Source organism: Dermacentor variabilis, chromosome 5 (genome assembly GCF_050947875.1).
Source record: "Dermacentor variabilis isolate Ectoservices chromosome 5, ASM5094787v1, whole genome shotgun sequence".
Taxonomy (NCBI): domain Eukaryota; kingdom Metazoa; phylum Arthropoda; class Arachnida; order Ixodida; family Ixodidae; genus Dermacentor; species Dermacentor variabilis.
In genome coordinates this window covers 182,847,273-182,872,076 of record NC_134572.1, presented here as the reverse complement: position 1 = coordinate 182,872,076, position 24,804 = coordinate 182,847,273, and positions in this window count along the sequence as shown.

Here is a 24,804-nt window from a genome sequence, read left to right as displayed (position 1 = left end):
ATAAAGAAATTATTTTTGAACAGTTCTGATAGCGTCTACGCAACAATGATTGCCAGTGTACTGTCAAATGCTCATATGCTGCGGCCTAAAGCTCACGGCACGGTGCGAAAACGCGCTCATAGCGAAAGCAAAATATTGTGCGCGGACATGCATACATACGCGCAGTTGGTCGCTCCGAAACCGTGCGATCACTGCATTGACACTTCATTCTCTTATGCTTCATTTTTTTATGCAGACAGCCCATTATAAAAACATAGTTGACATAGTTTACTCTCAGCGTTTGCCTACCTTTCACGCAAGAAGCCGGTCGGGAGGCTCCATCGCGGCGACCGCGCGCAGTGGCGCTCACTGTACATATTCGTCAAAGAGATATATCGTCTGTAAACGATCCTGTGCTTTCAGTTTGCCCAAGATTATCATGTCGACAGCCAATAGTTCTCTCGTTCTGAGAGTATTTACATAAATGTCCAGGAGGGCTCCCACGTGCTGTTTTTATTGAGCGCCGTAAGCGAATCCTATGAGGAGCGCACCGCGTGATCCCTCATACTACCCAAGGGATGCCGTAAGTCCTCGTCCCCAAGCAGCAAAAGTCCCCACATTTCCTCTCTCGCACCCGCTTTTATTCGCGCATGCGCGCAAACGACCGTCGTCTCCGGAAGTGCTAGGCCCCGCTGTACCTACTAGCAATTGGAAATTACGCGGCCCGGCCGCGCCGCCCGGCGTAGAACGTGCCTTCCCTCTCCCTACCCTCCCCTGAAGTCACCCGCGCGAAAAACGCGGCGCGCTTTCTCCCTGCTTTTCAGCATCGTGTGCGCGAGATTGAGCTGCGATCGCCGGCTCAGCCTCACACGATTTCACCCACATGCAGCATACGGCGCGCGGCGACCATTTCATCGTTCTTCGACTATACGAATGTTGCGGCGACGGCGAGGCCCACGCCTGCACCGACGGCAGAAATGCGCCTTGAATGTCTACAAAATTTCTGTATAGTAAAAGGAAGTGTATTTATTCACGTAGACGTGCGCTTATAAACCATGCCGGTGACATGGATGCCAGATGACGCGTTCCATTTCTCCAAAGAAGAAAGTAGTGGTAACAAATATTTCTTAGTGCTAGTGTTGAAATATTGAAACAGAATTTAGCCTGGAGGATGCCTGGCACTGAAATGTTGAATTAAAATTAAATTATGGGGTTTTACGTGCCAAAACGACGATCTGATTATGGGGCATGCCGTAGTGCTGTACTTCCGAAATTTGGACCACCTGGGGTCTTTTAGCATGCGCTGACTTGTTGCCCGCCTTGGTGCCAGTGGCTCGTCTGGGCTGCGGCTACTGCTGGACGATGCTGCACTGGTAAGGTAGGCGCTAGGCTAAGTCGGAAGAAGTGGTCGAAGCGTAGGAGCGCACGTTAATCCCCTAGAAAAGAAGGGTCCTCCGCAGTCGTCTTCAGGGTTGCTGCCGGATTGCTGCGCGTCTTGTTGGATGAACGACTCTTGAATAAGCCGAAGGTTACTACGGCTCATGCCAAAAGTTAGTTCGTCCTCTAGGATAACCTCGTAAGAGCAAGGTGCTACTTCTCGAATGGCGGTTGCGTTCGGCATCTGCATAGTCCATGCGCTTAGGCAAAGAATCTCGTGCGTGTGCAAACGCTACAAACGATGCTCGATTTACACCTGCTTCTATTTCGCAACTTGAGGCATGTGATCATCGGGAAAGTATTGAATACGACTAACTGGGGTCGTATTACAGGACGATGGTGTCGTCCTGTAATTTAGAAGCCCGAGCCAATAGTCTTCTGCTTTTTAAATCGAAGCTTCTTCTTTTTTACTCTTCCTTCGACTCTCCCACTGCTGCTGCTGCTGCCTCGCACATCACGCCGGGGGTTGACTCGGAGCGTGTGTATGGATGAAAACAGCAAGGCTTAGAGGAAAGCGACGCGAGAAACTCATTCAGACTCCACCGCGTAGAATGTGCTTAATGCCCTCTTGAGCTTCCTGGGCGTCGCCACATTAGCCTCTTGAAAGCTGTAATTATCCGCGACAACCTGGAACACTGTAAAGCACCACCGGAATGGAAAGATGCCGAGGTAACCAAAATACATAAACCCAACAAGCCCACCAGAGTGCAGAACCTTCGACCTATATCCCTCACCTCGTGTGCTAGAAAGCTCTATGAGCACATGGTGCACAATTGCATGATCGAACATATCGGAGACAACGCACCCATCCCAAACACACTGTTCGGATTTAGAGCTCACCTGTCCACGCAAGACGTGTTACTGCAGATGAAAGAACAAGTCCTCGACAATCTGGACACGCACAGCAAGAGAACCATCCTCGCACTTGAAGTGAAAGGGGCTTTCCACAACGTGTCACACGAAGCCATACTGCAACACCTCATCGTATATAACTGCGGGAAAAATATATGCAATTACATCAGAACTTTTCTGAAAGAACGGATAGCGACAGTGGGGATAGGCAATTTACGCTCTGAGAAATTCGACATACCACGAAAGGGAACGCCACAAGGCTCCGTCCTTTCGCCGATGCTATTCAATCTGGCGATGAGCTCGCTAGCGAAACAACTGAAGCAAATAGAAGGGATTAGTCACGCAATATATGCTGACAACCTCACCATATCGACTACGGGAGGGTCGACAGGTAAATAGCAAGAGGCTCTGCAAGAAGCGGTTGACACAACGGAAAAGTACCTGGAAGCATGTGGAGTGACGTGCGCCCCAAAAAAGTCAGAGCTCTTGGGCTAAGAAAGCGCACAAGAGGCCGACAACCGCAGTAGATACCAGACCCGAAAGCAAAGGTGAGAGGCATGATTTCGCAGGTAACGAGGCTCCGCATCTTCGGACTGCTGATTCAAAAGGACGGGGCCGGGGGAGCAGAGTTGGAAAAAATTCAGAGAACAGTGCAACAAATAACGCACCTTATCAAAAGAGTGGCAAGCAAAAGGCACGGGCTTAAGGAGGAAGACTGCACGAGTATGATACAAGCTCTGCTCACGAGCATCGTCACGTACGGGACGCCATCCGTTAATATGAAGACGAAGTACCTTAACGAGACAAAGTAAACGCCCTCATCAGAAAATCCTACAAAATGGCGTTGGGCATGTCCCCCTCCACGTCCGCAGTGATATTACTCAAAATGGGAGTTCACAACACGTGGGAAGAGCTTGTGAAAGCGAACGTCAACCAACTGGAGAAACTAAAGCTAATAAAAACGAGAAGAGCCCTGCTCCAACATCTGGGCTACCAAGTCGAGGATGAGAGGCAGCTACCTCAGCGTATCCCACACGAGATCAGAGACATGCTACACATAAGTACCATTCCTAGGAACATGCATCTAGAGTACGACAAGGAAAGTAGACAGGCGAGAATACAGGCACTCAAGCACATACTGGAACGCACCAAAAGCAAAGAACAAAATGCGAGATACACGGACGCAGCTGCGTACAGAACAAACGACCGATTTGCAATCAGCGTGGTCGACGAGAAGGGCAAACAACACACAGCCCCATCCATACGTGCCAAGGGCGCTAGCACAGCGGAAGAGCTGGGCATAGCCCTGGCCATCGCAACGTGCAAGAAGACCCTGGTTACCGTGGTGACGGACTCGCAAGAAGCCTGCAGAATGTATGGAAACGGAAGGATCGGAAAGACAGCACTTCAGATCTTCAGATCATCAGCACACCGAGAAAGAAAGAGCACAAATCCTCTGGACGCCGGGACACGAGTCTCTCGCTGGGAATCAGGCGACGCATGCCGCGGCTCGAGATCATGCACGCCGAGCCATCTCCGGCACGCAGAGGACACGGACCAACGAATGTGACGAGGATGATGAATGGATATCCAAGAAGTACTCGGATATCCTGGCGCACTACAGGAAGCACAGGCGTCGCTGCCTGCCCGAGCATAAGACGATGAGTAGGGAACAAGCGGTAACCTGGAGAAGACTCCAAGCTGGAACCTACCCGCATGGAACACTGCTGCACGCCATGTATCCGGGTACCTACAGGCGAGACTGCAAGTTTTTGTCGCCGGAAAAGCCTAACACCTTGCTCCGTGTGGTGTTGGAGTGCAGGAATAACCGCGAAGTACCACCGTCACCATCGCCACCAGACGATAACATGCAGGAAGAAGCGGATTCAGAGGAAGAATCGGAAGACCAGTGGGAGACTCTGCTGGTGACGCAATACCCTGACAGCCAGCTACGGCTGGTGAACAGGGATCGGGCCGTGGCAGCGAGCCATGGCTACCTGGACTGAGGAGGACACCCACCTTTGGGCTCAAGAAGCCTGGTCTAGCAATACAGTTTATTTTTCTCTCTCTCACCCTCAAAAGCATTCCAGAAAATTCAGCACTTACTTTCCTACTAACGTGCGCCTCCAGAGAGCACATAGAATGAATGCGCCTTTCTCACGGCGGGACGGTGCATATGCCCTGCGCTAGCAGATTTGTCGCGAAATGCTTTGGAAGGGTCGCGCGCACGATCGCGCGCACGATCGCGCGGCCGGATCGCAGGCAACAGTGCTATGGGAAAAAGGCGCACCGACGCGTGCTCTAGCAAACACTCGTGCCGTGTACCGCGTTGAAACTCTACTGCTAGCTCGATGTCGGTGCAGTGCCGAAAACATCTCTAGCGCGAGACTATAATTCAAGTCTAAAGCAGAAAGCATCCAAGGCTCCGACCGGACTACTGAGTTGTCGGGACTGCACCATAGAGAAAGAAATTTCAACAAGAGTGGACACTCCCATAGAGCGTGGAATTGACTGTAGCGCACCAAGCTGATGGTATGCACACCTTCCGGTTTCTGTTTGGGGCGCGCGCGTATAGAACGCCAATTGGTACACGCCAAGCCGCCTCCGCTGATCGGCGCAGCATTTTTTTTTTCGCGTCTACTGCTGAACCGCGCTCGGCCTTGGCACTGAATCGTTCCATTATTTAGTAAAAATGATTGCCACCGATCTTTCCAAGCCTTCACCGAATCTATATCACGTGAAATTTCATAAAGAAAACGCAAGATTACGCAATTAGGAAAAAACACGCAATTTTCTAATGTACGATACATTTTTTCTAAGAACCGCAGTGTGGCGCTACTGCAGTATTTGTTTTGTGGTGACGAGCGACCACGTAGACCGGGTAAAGTCTCGGGCTCTCGCAGGAGAGGAAGAACCGACACTCAATCGCTTAGCGTAGCATTTTTTTTCATCTCCTTCGGAACGCTAGCCCGTGCCGGAGCGTGCCAGCCGCTCGTGCCTCCTGTAGACGCGAGCGTCTACGTCATCTCTCGTGCGACGCCGATGCTGCTGCCGCTACAGAGCGCTCCCCCCTAGAGAGGAGGAAAGTTCGACGAACGATGGAAGTCCACGTGACGCGGCGTGTCTTGGCGTTGGTCTTGGGTGTCACGTGCGCAGGCGGCGCCGAAGGATGCAGCAGGGTCGCGTCGCATACTGGTTGAGCTGATGGCACGGGTGCTTCGATGTAGGCGGGTTTGAGACGTTCCAGGGCAATCGTGTCTGATCGGCCGTTGACATTCACAACAAACGTCGTCGTACCACGCTGTACAACACAATATGGCCCAGAGTAGTGTGGCTGCAAAGGCTTCCGTTCGGCACAGTTACGCTCGAAAACGTTGCTGCGTTGCGAAAGCTGAGTGCGGGAAGAACGTACAGGGACCTTGCTTCTTGGGAACGTGTAGGCACGGGGCGTATCTGGCTGAAGAAAGCTTGCAGTTCGGCAACGTAGTCGGCAGGTGATGGTATTGGCGTTTTGGGGGTGGCGACAAAGAAATCGCATGGAAGGCGTAGGTGAGTGCCATAAACTAGCTCAGCATAGGAGCAACCTAGGTCGCTCTTGAGTGGGGCTCTGATGCCAAGGAAGACGAGGGGCAAATGCAGGACCCACTTATCCGGTGATTCATGTGCCATAAGGATCGCCTTTAGATGTCGGTGAAAACGTTCAACTAGTCCATTGGACTGCGGGTGGTAAGCAGTTGTGCGAAAACGTGTCGTTCGGAGTAGTTTGAGTAGCTCGTTGAAGAGTGCTGAGTCAAACTGCCGACCGCGATCTGTGATTATTGTGTGTGGGCAGCCGAACCTTGCGATCCACGTAGACATGAACGCTTCTGCAACTGTGGGCGCTGAGATGTCAGATATATGTGTAGCTTCTGGCCACCGTGTACACCGGTCGATGCATGTCAGTATGTGACAGTAACCTTTCGAAGGTGGGAGAGGGCCGACGAGGTCCAGGTGTACGGTGTCAAAACGAGTATCCGGTGGAAGAAAAGACTTGGCAGGTGGAATGGGGTGACGCTGGATCTTCGAACGTTGACACGACAAACAGCAGCGAACCCAATCGCGAACTTGCGCGTTTAGCCGAGGCCAAACGAAAAGACTGGAAAGAAGCTTCTGTGTCACGCGTATGCCAGGGTGCGACAGGTTGTGCACGGTTTAGAATAGACGTCTGCGAAGGGATGCCGGAATGTATGGTCTAGGTGTGTCGTGAGAAGTGTCGCAGACGACAGACGTATCATCTGGGGTCAGAACGACGTCTTCCAATTTCAGGGACGTTGACGAATTCCGGAGTGTACGAAGTTCAGTGTCGTCACTCTGTTGACTGGCGAGTAAGTCAGCCTCGATGATGAAAGGTTCCGATGTCAAAGTGGAAACTACATTGACACGACTCAGAACGTCAGCTTGAACGTTGTCGGTGCCCTTGATGTGGCGGAACGTTGTTGTAAACTCGCAGATGTAGGCAAGGTGTCGAATCTCGCGGGGCGAGTAACAGGACGCCGAACGATTCGTTGCGTGTACAAGGGGCGTGTGGTCAGTCGAGACAGTCAACGCAAGGCCTTCGAGGAAATGGCGAAAATGCTTGATAGCCAGGTAAACAGCGAGTAATTCACGGCAGAACACGCTGTAGCGGGACTGCGCAGGCTTCAGTTTCTTGGAGAAAAAAGCGAGTGGATGCCACGCATTGTGGATGAATTGCTGCAGAAAGGCACCAACGGCGGTGTTTGAAGCGTCGGTCATGATGGCAGCGGGTGCGTCTGGCTTTATGTGTCTAAGCAGCGTGGCGTTGGTGAGGGCAGACTTGACTTTTGTGAAAGCGTCGGTGTCCTCTTCAGTCCACTGAAGCACTTGTTTGCGTTTGTTTACCAGGAGAGCGTCTAGCGGAGCCAAAAGTCATGCGCACTCGGGAATAAATCGGTGGTAGAAATTGACGAATGCGAGAAATTGGTGAAGCTTGGTGAGTATGATAGGTCGCGGAAGGTTTTCGATGACGCGAATCTTGGACGGCAGTGGTCGAATGCCGTTAGCGTCTACAATATGACCGAGGAACTCGACTTCGGGTTGACCGAATTCACTTTTGGCGGCGTTGATGACAATTCTTTTACTGTCAAGGCGTGAAAACAACCGCAGGTGGTGAAGATGTTCTTCTGCCGAAGAGCTTGCGACGAGAAGGTCGTCAATGTATGCAAAAACGAAAGGCAAACCTCGGGTGACGGAATCGATGAAACGCCCGCGTTCCGTAAACCGAAAGGCATGCGGAGAAATTCGAAAAGACCGAAGGGTGTGGTGATGGCGGTCTTGGGAATGTCTTCTTCAGCGACCGGTGGTTGATGGTAGGCGCGAACGAGATCGATCTTAGAAAAGATCTTCGCACCGTGCAACGCTGCCGTGAAGTCCTGAATGTTCGGTAGAGGGTAGCGATCAGGAACTGCGACGTTGTTTAGTGCCCGCTAATCACCGCATGGGCGCCAGTCTCCCGTCTCCTTAGGCACCATGTGAAGTGGTGATGCCCAGTTACTGGAGGAAGGGCGGATGACACCAAATTGCAGCATGTGTTCGAACTCCGCGAGCGGTCTTGAGTTTCTCCGGGGACAAACGCCGGGGTTCGAAATAGACGGGTGGGTCGTACGTGACGATGTGATGGCACACGTCATGTCGCACCGGTTGCGTCCAGTCCGGCAGGTGCGTCAAAGTGGGAAACTCGCGTAGGAGCGCGGCGAAAGGTTCGGCCTACATGGCAGAAATAGGCGCTATGGGCGATGTGCCTGATGGTGGGACGCCGGGAACGGATAGCTGGGTCACGGAGTCGATGAGACAGCGTCGTTGGATGTCCACAAGGAGCCCGTAGTTATGCAAAAAGTCTGCTCCAATGACTGCATGACGGACGTCTGCAACCAGGAAAATCCAGCGCAACGCTCGTCGAAGGCCATGGTTTAGCATGACGGAGCGTGACGAGAAAACTTGAACCCTGGTGCCGCTGACGGCTTGCAAAAACGACACAGGTGTCGCCTTTCGGTCGGAGTGCTGGTCGGGGAGAATGCTGACGTCAGCACCTGTGTCGACTAGGAATCATACCGTAACTCTGTCCGTCACGTAGAAAAGGCGACGTGTGTGCTGGGCCGGACCACTCGTCGCCGTTAGAGGTCGGCAGGCCTGTTTCCCTGCCAAGCGAAGGGACGCCGACAGTGACGTGCGTCGTTTCCAAAACGGCGGTGGTAGTAGAAAACGCCAGGCGTTGTAGATGCGGTTTCATTTTGGGCGCCCGTGCGTCTTGATCTGCTGAAACTACGGCTGCGTGGGCGACGAGACGCGCTGCGATGTTCCGCTCCACAGATGATGCGTTCTAGGCGCTCACACAAGGAGTCGAGCGGAGATTGCACTGCGGAAGAGCAGGGAAGAGTTTGCAGAGCGGTTGTATTGTCACCCGGAGACGGTGACGTGGCTGCGATGGTTGGGGCGGCTACTTCCATGACTTTGTCGGCCAAAGCAGCAAGTCCGGTAAGGTCCATGGTAGAGGCTGTCGCCAGGGCCATCCGCACGTTAGCCGGGAGTCGTTGCAAAAACAATTCGCGCAACAGCGTGTCATCGATAGATCTCGCGTTGTTTCCGAGGAGCTGGCTCATTCGGCGAAGAAGTTGACTAGGGCGTCGGTCGCCGAGTTCTTCAGCGGACAGAAGCTGCTGGATGCGAGAACGTTGTGAAGCTTCTGTGCGCTGTAGCAGTGCTGCCTTGAGATCGTCATAGGCGGCGGCAGACAATGGGGAGTTCAACAAATCTGCTGCCTCGTCAACGGCGGCGGGCGAGAGCGCTGCGATGGCGTAATGGAACTTCGTTGCTTGAGAGCGGATACCAGCGACTTAAAATTGCGCTTCGGCCTGAAGAAACCACGCCGAAGGATGCTGGTCCCAGTACTGTGGGAGGCGGACAGCGATGGCGGAACAGGAGGGCTCACCGCGTTCCCCGGAAGGGTTCTGGCCTTGAGCTCTCGTAGCGTTGGTCTGGTCCATGGTCGTCTCTACCACAGGAGCGTATGGCAGTATCACGTCCGGGGTCGCCAAACTGTGGCGACGAGCGACCACGTAGACCGGTAAAGTCTCGGACTCTCGCACGAGAGGCAGAACCGACACTCAATCGCTTAGCGCAGCATTCTTTTTAATAATCTCCTTCGGAACGCTAGCCCGTGCCGGAGCGTGCCAGCCGCTCGTGCCTCCTGTAGACGCGAGCGTCGACGTCATCTCTCGTGCGACGCCGATGCTGCTGCCGCTACAGTTTGATTCGCAGATCCCGTTGGTTGTACTAAGTGCTCGTTGCTGTAAGGCGGTAGTGGAATTATGTTTTAGAAGTGCATAGACAAAATATGCTCCTTGTCGTGTGCATTAACCATCGCAAAACCTTCCGGACTCATGTAACGCCATTAGTTCGCTGTGTGTTTTGTGCGATCCACCAGTGTCGACAGTGAGCGTCCTACTACAGCGCCCGTCCGAGCTTCCTTTGTTCTACCGAGCTGCCCGCCCGCGCTCTCGTGAAAAGTCTGGTACTGGGGCTTCGAATCATAGTGTATGGAATACTTTAAGGTTGTAATTTTCTGGAGCTGGAGTTCATCAGAAGTTCTACAGTGTTTGCATCAAAGAAATAACGGTGCCACGGTACGTGTGAGACGAAGGAGCGTTTGCTGACTACGTCTTGAAAGGTAAGCAAGTCTGGCGCTTGCGCGCATTCTTGAAGCTTATGGTTGATGTATTAAGCGTCCTGTAACTAGTTAGTGCAGAGCGCTTTCTAATCGTAGGTAACCCATGTTGCTTTGTTCATTTAGCAAGCAATTTCACGAAAGCTTCGTCTGATGTTGCAGCGTACTAGTATTCTTCTGTGAAGTATATGCTACCCGCCTTGATTGCTATGATTGAATAGGCACACAATTATGAAAACACTGAGAGTTGCTGTTTGCTTGGTAGTTTCTTGGCAAGAAATTCTTCGTTATATCGGCATTCCCGCAATTATAGTACAAGTGTAATGTATACGGTGATGTGTCATGGGCTTCGCGCTTTGGCACACGATAGCTAAGTTTGACGATTGAGCAGGTATAGCTTTGTATTAGGATTTTTGTACGTATTCAGTTGGGTTTGAAGGACTGGGTCACGAGAACCTGCCTGTATTGTTTATATTCTTGAGTTTCCTCGCGAATTTTTCTGTGATCCAGATCAGATATAGGCCGATATTACAATAACGACGTTTCTTTTTAATCGAGACATTTCAATGAGACGCTGGCCTTTATATATATCTTAATTACTGGATGTCAGCTCTTGCAATCGTAGGTTAAGGCTAGTGCGTAATAAAGTAAGGACTTCGATTTTCTAGCGATACTTACAGCTCGATTCTATGCCACTCCTGTTGCTCACCGCTAACGGCCGGCTAACACGGGCCGAGGCGTCGGTCAGACATCTAATGAATAGCCAAACAATAGCATCGCTACGAAATCGCGGCCTAGCTTTCAGAATGCTTTTGATGTGCTCAATATCTTTTTCTTAATCCACTGCTCTGTGTTTTACTATATATTCGAGTTTTGTTGATGATCGTCCTGGTAGTCTGTTGTTGCTGCTGATTTCGTTCCTTCCTGAAATTTCACTCGTTACAATATAACAGTGTAAACCTCCTGAGATATAACGAAAAGAAATTTCTAGAACCAGACACTGATTGATGCAGCTGGCTATGTGAGGCACTCTTTTCAATTCCACATGACACTGGTAAATCACAAATTTCCTCCTTCACAGTACAATAAATAATAATTTCTTACTGTTGAAGGCTATGCAGATTCTGGAGGCATGCCTACACCCCGCAGCAACCTGCTGCACTGCTGAAAGCTGGGCAGCACAACAATACAGCACCTGATCTGCATGCTTTCACAAAGGTGCATACAAAACTGTCGCTACCTTGTGAGTTGTAGGATACGTTTGTGCAATATGCAATTATTTTACTGTATGCGCCATTTCCGGGATTTCTAGTGGCAGATCACCTGAATTTTATCTTTCGGTGATCTGGAGGGCCCTCAGTTTAATCAAATTACCAAAGTAGCCTTCTCTGAGTTGCATATAATTGGGGGGGCTTAAGTAATTATGCATGATATACTCCATACAGGCTCTATAATTATCTAGCCAAATTGTCTTTCTAAGAAGCTCGTTGAGATGCATGAGGTGTCCAGACGTGTATCATTTTCATTTTTCATTATGCAGTCTTATGGAGTTAAATTCTCACACTATTGCCTATGTGCCTTTATTCTTCCCTCCAATCGGTCACACTTATGCATTGCATGCCATACTTCACCTCCTAAATACATTTGCATAAAACAATATATTTTCTTGCTTTATTAGGTAGCTGCTGAATTCCTAGTCAGTACGAGAGTTTAATTCCTCAAACTTATAACAAATCATTAACCTTTTCATCTTAGAAGCTCTCTATGAGTACCAAGTGCAGGTTTGTATCAGGCTGGAAGCTGGTCTCCTTTATACGTTACAGAAATTTGAGTTGGTAACGTGGTATAGGAAACTGCCGAATCGTATAACAACCAGCCCAGTGCAGTAGTTGTAAGCCATACCATGACAGCACAGCTGAATTCTGACCGTTCACTGTTACATGGCCGTAATTTTTCTCCATTTCACTGCCCTTTTTCAGTTGGCATGGGACAAAGCTTGTTCTTTGCAATTACTCATGTTTAATGCGAAGAATTGATTTCAGTTTCCCTCAGATTTATCAAGATGTCGCAAGAGGCTTACTTCAAGCTCAAGCTGCCCTGCACTTAATTTTTGAAGTATTTACTTTTTTGGTATAACGTAATTATTTGTGGCACTTTTCAGCGAAGTGAGGTTTCATACTGCGAATAATTCACTCTAGAGCACCTAGAGAAATGTGTGCTACTACCCAAATACATGGTTTAGACAAAAGGCGCCTTAATGCTTTCGCACAAACGTTCTATCATAGACAGTTTGATGGAAGCTTGTCTGGTCGCGTTGGAACATGACAAAGGATGACATCGACTGATCAAATAAAACTTTAAAAGCTAGAGAGCTTGGCTTCCATTGGAAAGCCTTGTTCTCAATTGGGCAAAAAAATAGAAGTGGCTACTTAGTAGGTTTTAGGATGTGACGCAAGCATCGTGCATAAGAGGGAGAGGGTTCCTTCATTTCTATAAGCGTGTGTCCTGTTGATTGCATCTCTAGGGACCCCACAGGTACAGCTGTGATTTCCAGTTTCTTTCCTGGCCGATTGCACTAGAGTTCATGCAGTCACTGTTGTGCTTAACAATTGCTGCGTGCTCTGCCAAAGCATATGATGACATGAGTTGCCATTTGCTTCAAGCGAAGTGCTTTTCATTTTCATCTCTGCCAAAGTTCAGTCTAGCCGAGAAAAGACAAATTTACATCTTCATTATACTTTTGAGTATAGGGCAAGTAATTGTGGAACCTTGCTGTAAATATACATATAGATTTCTTTCATGGTGCATTTTGTGCATTTAATGATTTCAATCTACAAGCATGAAGATATATAATTTGGGAATAACTGTTCTTAAAATTTGTTCATAACTCTATTCAATATGGATCATTTCTTCTAAATACTTGTTCAGCAGTAATCTGTCAAATAGAATGTAGAATACATTTGTAAGACACTATGGTTATGGACATCCCTTAGCTGATGAGTATGCAAGGATAGGTTTTTTGCCTCTTGTTGGTTTTACGAGCCTAGAGGCAAAAAAAAACTCATTCTTGCATACTCACCTCATTCAAAGCTAGGGAATTGAGGTATTGTCAATTTGTGCTTCAGAAACGCGCTTTTGAAGTCCAGCCAGCACTTGGTTCAGAGACGTTTTCAGTACAAAGTCTCACATCTGTTAGATGCAGGTTACCCGTTGCATGTATAATGCTGCCTGCCACCACCGTGGCAGGCAGCATTCGCAATGCCACTGACCAGGTGACACAAGTAAAAAAAGTAATCGTCTTGCCCTACCTACATGAAGTTAGTGACAATCTGAAAAAGTTCGAGAAATGTGTCGTTGTAGATATTGGTTTCCCTGCTCCTTCGAAGCTGTCTAGTTTGTGCACGTAGGTAAACGCGGATACGCGCAAGCCACGTGGGTGGAACAAGACCCACCGCAAACCATTTTTTTCTTGTGTTGAAGGGGTGGTTTACTGCGTCCCGTTGGACTGTGGCAAAGAGTATGTAGGACAGACAAGTAGATGCATCAACGAGCGATTACGTGAGCACAGGAACAACGTTGAAAAACTAGCCCTATCCGGCCATCTTGCTGGACATTGCGCACGCTGCAGATGCAAGCCTCTGTTTTATCGCATTCAATCGCTGGCCAGACACTCTGACCAGTTCACCAGAGAAATAGTAGAAGCTGCAGAGATTAGGAATAGGAATTGTGTTAGTTGCCCATCAGTCTCTTTATTGGAGAAAGAAATGTTTTTGTCTCATTAGCTGCCTGTGTGAGTTCAGTTTGGTGGGTTGATTTGCTTGTGTCTTCCTTATGCCTTCCTTTTTTGTCTAGTGATATATATACCTGATCTCGTGCAGTAAACACTCAGTTGATAGTTAGCATTGTGTCCCGCTTCATGCGTCCATGTACTTCTGCGCTACTGCGTAAATAACCAGTGTGAGAAATTGTTGAGGTAGAAAGGCGCATTGTAGCAGTAATCACTAGGGAGAGCATGATCAGCAAGTGAATCGCATTAAGAATTGACTGGCGTAGTCAGATCAACATGTGAACCTTCAACGAAGGTGCAATTCACTTGTTCACAGTTTGGTTTTCTTTTTTGCAGACTCCTGAAGGATGGTAAGGAGGTTGAAACACGTCCTTGATAAAACAAGTGATGGCGGTGGTGCTGAGCCCGTCGCAGTCGTGTCAGCACCGAAAGTAAGAAGCTGATGTGATTTCTTGGGGCAGACTGTTGTAGGGGGAGGGGTAATTGACCCGTGGGAATTACGATATAGAAAAAGCTTAAAAGGTCAATCAATTTTTTTTTCTACCGTCGAGCACAGCATATATTAGCTTCCTTCTGTCGTTTTATCTTATCAGAACTATTCTTATTTAGTAGAAAATGCACAAAACATTGCTTTTCATATATTAGGCAAGCCTTCTGCATGTAGCAGCTACCGCAAACTTTCGCATGTTGTCCTCTTAAGTGTAGTGCAAGTGTTGATGTGGAACATTCATGTAAAATACACATAGCCTTACTTTGCTATGCACCATGTGCATTTAATTTCTGTCTGCCTTTGTTCCTTACCCAGTTTAGGGTAGCAAACTGAATATCTGCCTTCCATTTAACCTCCCTGCATTTCGCATCTCATTTCTCTCTCTCCAGCCTACTAGCCACAAAATAAAGAATTTGGCAAAGTTTTTAGAAATTAGTCCATGACTTTATTCAATATGAAGAACTTGTTCTAAGGACGTGTTCAGAAGTTACCTATAAAATACAGTGCAGTACACAATTACAAGACACTATTAAGATGGATACTCTATAGCCGAGCAGCCCGCGCAGCTAGGTCCAGTGCAAATAACTTCAGTTTTGTTAAATGTAAAACCATTTTAACAAAAAAGACTGTTTGTAGGAACTTCCATGTTTGCCTCTAAAGGTGGGCGTAATGCTTAAGTCATCACATTTATTGGCAGTTAGTGTAGCTCTGGCTGTCCTAAACTTCGAATATCCCTACTGCAACTGATTTATTGCTACTTTGCTTCTTTTAGGTTTGTTCTCACAACTGTACAGCTCCTACATATAACAGATCATATTCTGTGCAGCAGTACTACTTCAACAATTTCATTACACTGATTGCAGGTGCATTTAATTCTGCTTCTATAAAAAATGAAGCTACTTCATTTCTGAACCAAGCAGCACGACTTTCAGAAGCTCCTAGCTCACCTCACAAAACAGACAGTAAATGGAAAAATAGAACATCTTAGTCATATAAGTTATTCGCTTCAAAGCTATTTTATTCATTTAATTGGGAGCAAAACGTTGATTAAAGAAAATGCAACCAAACTTCTTTGTTCTGAACTTCACACCTCATTACGGCAATGGTAAAGAGAGCATGTAATATACCAGGCTCTGCTTCATTTTTGCATGTTTTTGTTGTTTATTCTGCAAACAAAGGGTCCTGTTTTTTCTAGGTCGACTACTGTTCTTTGAAGACATTGTAACCCTCCTATAGTGATGAACAGCTCATTGCATGTGGCTAACCGCAGTCAAAGTTGGTGGCATCGCCACACACTTTACGTTCCCTTTGGTTTCACAAGCTTCATCGTATGGTACAAATTGCCTACTTGATATATGGAGAGACAAACATAATGTTCTGTCATAATTTAGTGTGTTTCCTTAGTATGTCAAGGTATAGGCCGAAAGTCATTGTGTTCAAAGCACTTGTCAAATTCGGCTTCAACAAGCCAATGCACAGGCCTCTTTTGTATATAGGCATTCTCGTCTGAAAATGGCATGTGCTCTATTGCATTCCACTGGCCAACTTGTAAGGCTAAGCTGCCCATAGCAGTACTGCACACACACATGTAAGTTTGGCTGTTGCCACCCACCTGAGTGTGCCATTTCAACTAGCTAGTATGAACGAGCCTGGAACATTTGTGACATGATTGTAAGTAGATGCTGCACATGCAGAAAGTACACTGATATGTAGATGAAACGCTGTTTGCACTAACCAGTGCGGTGCAATATGTTCTTGCAGAGATATTGTATAGTCCTGAATGATGTTCACCCAGTCAAGTTCAACGCCATTATTTCAAAGGCTGTAATGTAGTTTCAGCCTGACACTCCATCTGGCGTACCCTTACGACACCTTACTCATCCAAGCCACTAGCATGATGACCGGCCTCTGATGTTGATGCTGTAAGGACCAACGTGCAATCTACTGAGGAGTGCATGATTGGGGGAGCAGAAGACGTACGAACAAATGGGCTGGAGCCAGGAGCAGGAGTTCTTTTAATGTGTGTGGATGAAAGAGTTTAAGTGCTCCTAATGAAAAACGGCTAATTAGGACGAAAGAAGAGTTGGTGGTAAAGCTTACATAATTGCTGGAATTCGTTGCTGATGTGACAAAGTCAAAACATGAAACACACTTCACTTCTGATGAGTGAAATGGGGCAACAATTGTTGCAAGTTTAACGTGAACTGGAAAGCCTAGATGCAGCAATGCCGAATGAAGCCATCACATTTCTATTGCATCCTGACTCACTGGAAGTGCTTAAGATACCTATACATATAAACCACAGCTTTTGTTGCAAAGTCACCTATGTTAGTGTATCATAGCATGCCTTCCTACAATAGACCATCTAAGTAAGAGATTATGGTTTGTCGAATATTATAGCAGTGGAAAGACAAAGGTTTTAGTTACAAAGCAAGAAACCAGAACTAATGATTGCTTTCCGTTTTCAGGTGGACCTCGGGGAAGGAATCCTCCTTGATAAGGCCACGGTGGCACGACTGCGGCGAGACGCAAAAAACTCAGGCTCAAGATTTGCACGGGACCTCTTGAAGGTTCTTTTCAGCCCAGAAAAGTAGGAGCATAAGTCTCTATTTGGGCGGTGTTCCAATGCCCACAAGGATGTCGCCCAAAAAGAGGCTTTGGACCCAAGGCGTGTGAACGCCATTTTGGGTATGTGTGACAGCGCAGACAAAATGTTTGCTTTAATTTGTAATTTGGAGCTAAAATCTTGTGGATCACCCCCTTTGTGCTGTCCTGCCCAGATACACTAACAGAGACATAAGGCTAAACTCTTTTTACTTTTTCTCTTCCCTTAGGCTACACAGCAAGGCAGTTCGACGCTGCGGACATCGAAAACACGTTGTCATCGAAGCTGGCGCGCGGGTTTTGAGATGGGCTAAATAAATGTTAGTTTTCAAAAAGATTGGTGTGTTTTGTTCATAGACAAATACATTTATATATACTAGCCATGTTGAAGGTTACATTGGAACAGCACTAGAATATACTAGAAAATGCCGGCGAAATTTGCTTAAATGGTACCAGCAAACTTAAAGCATACTAAAATAGTTGCTAGAATGTTTCTAGGGTGAGCAACAGAAAGTTGGTAGAAGGTTACTAGGCCGTTTCTAGGTCGAGTTATAGAAAGTTGCTAGGATGTTTCTAGCTCAAGCAACAGAAAGTTAGCAGAATGTTATTAAAGATTTTCTAGATTGAGCAACAGAAAGTTAGCAGGAAATTACTAAAATGTTTCTAGATCGAGTAACAGATAGTAGAATGCTACTAAAATATTTCTAAGAGGTATGAAAATGGTAAGTAAATCCGGCTTTTATTGTCTAAAGCATCTTCATTCATTGTTTAAAGAAAGTTTGTGAAAAATATTTCAATTCAATAATGGTGAAGTATGTAAGAAGTTTGAAAACGGTATAAAGAAATTCAATAAACTGTTGGCAGGTTCTAGCAACATTTGTCTAAAAAGTTTATTGGAAGTTACTAGAAATTTTTGTAAGGGTAGCAATAGTCTGTAACGCTGGTGTGAGAATTAGTTTTAAGCAGGCGCCAATAAACATGAAGGAGAGTAGAATTTTTTTCTGTTCTTGTGCGAGTGAACTTATAAGGGGATATTTCATGGGTTGCAATTCAGTTGTGTGAATCCTTGAGTCTATAAGATCAACCCGGTGATTACGGACATATTCACCATATAATAAAGTGAAAAATAAATGTAGAAACGTACGTACAAAATGAACACGATTTTTTAAGGGTTTCGAATTGGGAAGAGAGGGTGTTAGAGAAAAGGAACGAAGCTATGACCACATGCTAACCACCACAGCATGCCGAACCTGCAGCGGACGTTGCAAATTTGTTCCTAACAGGCCAATCATCAAATTTTCTCCCTATATATATACACACCAGCGCCGTTCTTAGATCACATGGTGAGAATTGTACCAGCTAAGTAATACACCGTCTTTAGCCAAGGAAGCAGCTGGAAATACAGATCAAAAACTAGATGCGGTCGACCTCAAAAGGGGGCACCTCCCCGCCAGCGGACACGACGTCGTAGCTCACATGACTAGCGCAAAATACACTGCAGCGTTTGTCCTGCCGCCTCCATTGTAAGGGGTGTTTCTTTTTAGATCATACAGAATTTTCAGAACTCGCCTGTGGCAGATAGAGTAATTGTCTTTGAACTAGGAAACTCGGCGCGGCGGACAATACTTACATGTGAAATTGAAACGCATAGTCGGTTAAATAACCAAAAGTCCCTCATTATTTATTTAATTATTGACTTTGTGGTACATACTGCAATATACGAATTGTAGCCGGTGAATGTGCAGGGCATGTCGACTTAAAACAAATTCTACGGACCTCATGGTTTTGGGGACGTGCCGAGAGATTTGCGGTCAAAATAAACCATTGTTCCACTTACTTTTGACACCGAAACTGTATATGGCTAGTCGATTCTTCCGTCCGTCCGTCTATCGCCTGCACGCCGAAAACTCTGCCGGTGAAACTCCATGTGCATGCGCGAGAAAGAAAGAGAGAGAGAGGCGCGTGATTCGTTGAACCAGTAGTGACTTCGTTGCTCTCAGTCACAGTCGAGAGCGTGCGGAGCAGTTTCTCTCCGGCTCCGAAACGGTTAAGCCACGTGTCTTACATACTCCTAAGGAGCAGGCAGTTTTCGATCAGCAAAGCTGCCAGCAGAACCGCGAACTAGCTCGTCCACGCCATGCCGATGCGGCAGCCTGGGCTCTAGAACAGGATCCTGCAACCGAGCGCAAGCAGCAACTGCGTACCAAGGATCCGGTAGCCTACCGAGACGTCGTTTAATGAACCATCGGGATTAGCCAAGTAATCAACACCGGGGCGGCACGTTTCAGCTTCGCTGGCTAACCATGGTTGCTGAGTCACGTGCTGTGATATTTTTTTGACAGCCGTTTAATGGACTAGCCCACAAATATAACTCGAACGACGATTGAGGCAGAAGCCGTATCGCACACGAAACAAGACACAAGAACGACACAGGCTATACGTATACTGACCGCTAACTTTCAGCAACGAGTTTTACTAGCGCGATCACAGCATACGTATGCGCTTCACTCGGCTGCAATAAAACAAGTCTTCTGAACATCCCCATAACGCCACTCGCGACATGTTTGGGACGTATTGTGATAAAAAAATTAATGCATGTGCATAAATTCCAACTCTTTTCTTGATACTGAGATGAGTGGTTTGCTGATGCTAGTATCACCCAAGGTGGTACGCCTGGTCGTCGCGTTAACGCTTTTTCCCAGAATCACCGTATCTTTAAAGAGCGGCGAGCAGATACATATCTGGCAGTGCAGTGAAATAAAACCGTCCGTCTGCACTTGGTTCAGGTTACTTGTTATGCTGACGTTGTTCATCGTTAAGGCATCTGTCGGTCTGGCCGACGTAGCTAGCTCCGCAGGTTGTAGGAATTCGGCAGACGACACCTGTGATAGACACCTCAAACATATAACGCTGTTTTTTCGCAAGTTGCTTTCTTTGTGCTCCATGATGTGGTCTTCCTATGAAAGAGGGAGAGAAAGACATAATAGGAAGGCAGGGATGTTAACCAGTCAGGAGTCCGGCTGGCTACCGTGCGCTGGGAGAAAGGTGAAAGGGAATAGAAAGAAGGGAGACAAAGAGAGAGATGGTGCTACAGAGACCTGAACAGACCAAGGTCCATCTAAATAGGTCGCGAAGCTTGAAATGCAAAACCTGCCAAGACCTATCGCCAAGGATATCAGTCAGTGGTGTACGATTGAAGCACGAGTAGGTGAGGTGGGGACAAGCACTGGAACTAGAAAACCTGTGTGTAAAAAATTGCTCTAAAATTGTTAATATTAGTGGCAAACGAATAATCTCTCCAATAATCTCTCCTCGATTTCAGAATTTATTATTTCTTGGCGACCCTTACCAGGCAGTGAGTCTTGCGCAAGACTTGGCAAGGCTGTACAAGTCGGCTATTATGTCGTGCGGAATGGCGTTGCTCACTTGAACGCGGCGGTTTCGTCCAAGTTTTTTAATAATTAATTGCGTGTTTCTTCAAAGTGTGGCGCGCCCATCACTTCAAAATCTGCGTTACCTAGCGCGCTGCATTCGTTGGCGAAAAGTGTTAGTCCAGGTTTTTTATTACCGTGTAAGTTTGTGCTGCGGCTTCCGACCCGCTTCTCGCGTCGAGACGATAAATGCGGAACGCCCCGTGAAGAAACGTCGCGCTATGTTCGTTTACTCTCCGTAACACTGGCTCTGAGTGTCCGGCGGGCAACAAAATCAGTAAGTGTAATGTTTTGTAAATGATATTGGCAATGGTGTCTGATTATTGTTGGATATGAATACATAGTTTCGCAAGGAATTACGAATAATTCTGCTAAAACGACTCGCATAGGTTGTTATGCATTACGACTGTGTGCTGGTCATAGTACTTTTTATCAATGAAACATTTTTTTTGTTTGGTCAGTTACATTGGTTTTGTTATTAAAGATGAGTAAAAGTGAAGTTGATTTTGAAAGCTCTTCGGCAGTGTCATTTATTTACATCATATTCGGTCAGCTTCCTAAGAAAGCTACTGGAGCTATCGACGTGAATAACAGCCTAATTACGTTAACATTAAGACATGCGCCACTCCCAATAGTTAAAGGACACGCTGGCGTTTCAGCTGAGGTGAGTCGCCAGCTCACCTCAGCCTCAAAAGAAAATAACTACTGTCGTAGCGGCAGTTTTGCTGGATGCCAAAGAAATTCAAATATTCGTGCCAAGCAGCGTAAGGTCTCGACGTCACAGCCATTTCCGGTTGTGACGTTGCTTCTTTATATATATTTTTTGCCTGCTGTTAGTTGTCGACACGATACATAGGTGGCAACGGTTACAACGAGGCCCATTTTCCTAACATGTGGGCTTCTATGGAAGCTTCGCTACCAGTTTACATGTACCTTCAGACGGACAGCACTACAAAGTCAAAGGCGCTCGCACAAGCCAGATGTTCTCGGAAAGCACAAAAAGTTCATTCATTGCTTTCTGAGCCGATGATCGATGGGGACGATGCTGTAGCATTGTCTGTTCACTCAGAGGACGATCATCTAATTTCCTGAATGCGTCGGACATAGATTGTCCTTGTGCTTCAAACTGAGGACAGTGGCACAATAGGTGGTCAATCTTTTCCTCGCAGCCGCAGACATCACATGACGTGAACTCTTCCTACGAAGACTGCTTAATTTATTAGGCATAGAAAACGCAAGCGGAATGTTACTGCGTTGTGAACTTCCGTTGAGGTGACACGACCATCGATGAATCTGTCCTTTTTTAGTCTTTTTCCCGATGCGCCACGGCGTTTCCCTTCAACAAGCTTTGCAAAAAGGCCCAACATGCAACTTTGGTAGCTCAAACGCCCATGTATTTCGTAGAACACTTTAAGAATTATTAGCTCGAAACTGATGTTATCCTAAAGATGCGTTCCCTGTTACTCGAGAACTCACCGGCTGCAACTCGCAAATCGCAATGTGCACTGTAAAGTAGTTAAAACGAGTCGAAATTTCACCCGAAGGGTAAGCCATTGGTTGCGGTAGCAAATTAGTAGACATGTAGACAAAGGAAGGATAGTAGCTTTATCGTCCGTATAGACATTCGCTTATCAATAATTTAATAATCCTGGTGTCAGCGCGCACGGGCCAACAAGAACACATCGCAAACGATGACCACGGACACTCGCTGTCAGAACGCTGGCGTGAGGAAGCGCTGCAGCAGCAGCAGCGAACGAAATGACCATCGTGCTGCGTATCGCTTCAACGCAAACTGAGCGGCGAGAACAAGACACGCACAAATATATCAGCCGTCGGCACACTTAGATTCGGCCCCCAACGTAGATCGCTTTGGAGAAACGGCTCGTGAGACCACACAATACTCAGTTGCTGCCAGGATCCAAAGCCGCCCCTTCTCCCTCGCACCCCTCGGTGTCTCGCGCGTGACGGATGATGGCGCGCTGCCTCCCCACTTTCCTCTCTTGCGCGCACAAGATTGAGCCATGATTGTCGGCTCCCGTCGCACGCTTTCACTCGCACATACAGCAAACGCCACGCTGCGATGGTGTTATCGCGCTTGAAATTCACATAGAAGATCATGGTGACGACGACAGCCAAGCTGCGCCTGGAGTTTTATACACATAATATCGCAATAAAAGGCTGTGGCTGAAGTTACCTCCGCCGTCTACCTCCAACTCTTTGTACAGGTACGTTAGACGGATCTGGCAGTGTTTTCTTTTTTTTTCTATATTGCATAAAAACCAAATCTTCTATTTGTTTTTTCCCCCTGTTTAATGTTAAGATACGTCATCAATAAGTACGCTGAGCAGCTGAATTCATGCTTCCTTCCGGTCAGCGCTAATTCTGCGCGTGTTGTGGTGCAGTGGGCATGTTTCGGTGCTGCCCGCGCTGATCGGCGTGCTCACTATTGCCATAAAAACTGCCACATGTGCATCCAAAGCGTTACTACGTGCTTTGGTGCCCTCGACATGACACTATGCCAAATTATGGTGATCTGGAATAGAGCAATGCCACAAGTACGCTTCGCGGGACCATTGAATAGGTGATTCGTAGGAATCAGTTCACGTTGCAGGATTTCCAATTTTGAAGATGCCGATGCCGGAACTACAATCCACAGAATAACAGAACCGTTATCTAACGAGAACAGAGAACCAGAACTCTGTGCACTTAGCTGCACTTGCCACTCATGAAGTCGCATTCAGTTTTCGTCCGCGAACAGGTGCGAATGACCCTTTTCGTACCGTTTGCGTTGTCGCTCAAAGCAGCTCTTTCTTGACACTTCTTCAGGAAACTACTTTGATCATACCGCAAGGCGGACCGCGAATAAAAAGCCTAAAAACTGGTAGCGCGATTTACGCCCTCATATCAGATGTCGTTGTTCTGCATGCGCTAAAAGCATTTTTTTTCTGTCGCGTCTCTAGAATATACACACTTATACTTTGATGTTTCGTGTACTTAATGTAGTGAACTCTATATAGACGAGGCTCTACGGGAGAGAGCCAGAGGGAATGGATCAAATGTAATCGAGACTACACCTATAGGAACTATTATAGCGATCAGTGACAACGCGGCTGAGGGTTCACTATTCTAACGAAACGCACAGTGACAGTTTGTGTTCAATACGCTGTAGCTAGAGTAAGTAAAACGCACAAGAATAGGTTCTTAAAAAGACCAAAATGAGGTGTAATCATGCGGTCGAAATTTGAACAGTTTGCAGTCAGTTCTTATTATTACAAGTAAGGGAAAGTAAAACAAGCCGGTGGTTTCGTTAGCGTTCGGTAACATATCCGATTGCTAGGCAGGGTATAGTTTGGATACCCAATTCAGACAAGTTTGTTCTTTTGTTCCTTTTTTTTTTGGCAGTGGCAGTTTGCCTGTTGTGGCAAAGACGTTTTCGTCACTTATATTTCACAATGCCAGACGGCACGACACAGTGCTTCATCACTGTTACCTGACCGCCACACGCATAGGACTATCGGATAATGAGTTTAATTCTGCTTCTTACGTCGTTCTTTCATAAGCTGCAGATCACGTGTAAAAACAGGGGAAAAGACAGTGTAGAAACAGCCGAATAAACGTACTTAAACGTATGACCAGACGGTGCATTAGATTAAGCTGTCGAATGGCCGTGAGAACGCATTGCTTGCTGCCATTTGCCGTTATCAGAATTAAGGGGGGGGGGGGGGGAGGAAGTGTTTTCACGACAGCAGAAACACTGGTGGAAAAACAAATGGTCAAAAAATATGAAAGAAACAAAACGAGAGAAAAATGTCGCGACAGGAAATCGAACCCTAGCCGGTATCGTGGCAAGCAGACCAGCTAGTCAACGACACCGTTGAAATTCACTAAATTTCTTATCTAGTAGCAATATTAACCCGCACCGCAAAAGTGTTGAGAGTCTTTCCTGCATTATTTTTGTTTATTTCAGCCTTTCGGCGGTCACTTCTTCTGTGCCTTGCGTGCATTCTAGTGTAAATTCTTAATATTGTTACGCGAAGGGTGAGTCAGTAAGACGAGCAACTGTTTACAGGTTATATTACAACAGCGGTTGCAGCGCTGACTGGTTAGATTCCCAGCGCGAGCCCAGTTCGTTCCTCCTCCTCTTTTTTCGAGTGATGGCGCCCACGCGCCTCGTTCAAACCATCAAATACCACAGGCGTGTAGCAATATATATGACGTATTCATTGTCTTTAGCTGCATCTAAACCACTCCTTTCTTAGAATAGCGACCCCTGCGCCTCGTTAGCAGGGTTTAGGGTCGAAATTCGCGAGAACACGTGCTCCTCACTTGTCTGTACAGGTTCCTATTTACCACATATCATGACGGGAAAGAATTAGTCTATGATAAACAGCTATGCACGTGTTTTAACTAGTGTCTTCTGAAGCTGGTGCGAAACTTCGGGGAATGCAATTGCAGAAGAGCGTTGTCCTGACGGATCACCATTCTGCCATATCATTACAGGCTC